Raw genomic sequence first — 1,374 nt, forward strand, 5'->3', positions numbered from 1 at the left:
CATGTAATACTGAGGGAAGAGGGGAGGGCAACTTGCATTTCTCCAGTTTGGAAGCCAGCTTGAAGGAAAGAGAAACTAGAATGAATGGCCTTTTATTTGCCCTGAGTGAATCTGTGTGTTTCAGATTCCCCAAGGGCTACCTTTCATGGCTCTGTCCATGCCCAGGACGTGGGCGAGAGACAAACATGATGGAAGTGGGATGTTTTGTGCTGGAGGTGGACTGATCCACCTTGATGACCTCCTACCTATTGCCCCCAACCTGGTGCTGTCCAGTTTGGGGACCCAATAATGAGACCATAATGAAATGCAGGCTGCTCCAGATGAGAAATAACCAATGAAACCTGAGCTCAGGAGGTCACCCATGTGGGTAGGGGGAAGCAAAAGTGTAGACAAGGACAAAGAGCCCCCAGTGTTCCCACATGGAGCCTCCAGTGCTCACTCCTTATGGTTGTGCAGTTCTAGAACCTCAGAATCCTAAGATGGGTCAGTCCCTGGGGATAATCTCCAAGCATTGATAACTCTGGTTCCTGGAACTGCTAATCAAGAGACCAAGCAAGAAGAGAGTATGCCTGCAAGTGAAAGGGTAGCAAGCACCATCCTAGAGGTCAAAGGATAGCCACAGGGGCTGGATTCCTGCTAAATAGTAGTGCTTCATGTGAATCCAGAGCTGGGGTTTTTCTGAGTGCTTCAATCTGTCGCTGTACTTTCTGCCTATTTTTCCCTCACCATTTTCCTTCTCTGCTCTTCAATATTAATGTCTCTATCAGTTAGTTATTGCTGAGTAACAAAAAAACCCAAAGATTAATATATGGTTTATTATTTTTTCTCAGAGTCTGAGGGTTAGTTTTGCTGATCTGAGGAAACTCAATGGATCTTGGCTGGGCTTGCACCTGTATCTTCAGTCAGTGGCAGATTGGCAGTAGACTGGCTGGCCTAGGATAGGCTTAGGTCCTCATAGCTCTTACAGCCCTTCAATATGCTAGCCTTGCTATGTCCTTAAGACAGGGTCAGAGTTGGAATAGAGAGGCACTCTAGTTGTGCAAGAGGGCTAGTGGAAATAGATCCACATTTTCAAACCTCTATTTGCACCACATCACTAGCATCCTATTGGCCAAGCAAGTCTCATGGCAAAGCCCGAATTTGAATGAGAAAGAACTATAAAGTTACACAGGGTAAAGGCATGCCATAAGGCAACATAAGGTTGCCTACAGATAAGGAACTGTCAATGAGACTGGTCAATGACATACCCTAGAAACCCAAGTCCAAATCCTCCTTCAGTCCATCCAAAGAAATGGTCGAGAGAGAGGTAAGCCAGTTTCTAGTTGTCTCCATCTGGATTTTCATCTCCTATGTTCTTGCACACTAACTTTTGGA

The sequence above is a fragment of the Canis lupus genome, chromosome 29, assembly GCF_048164855.1.
Source record: "Canis lupus baileyi chromosome 29, mCanLup2.hap1, whole genome shotgun sequence".
Classification (NCBI taxonomy): Eukaryota; Metazoa; Chordata; class Mammalia; order Carnivora; family Canidae; genus Canis; species Canis lupus.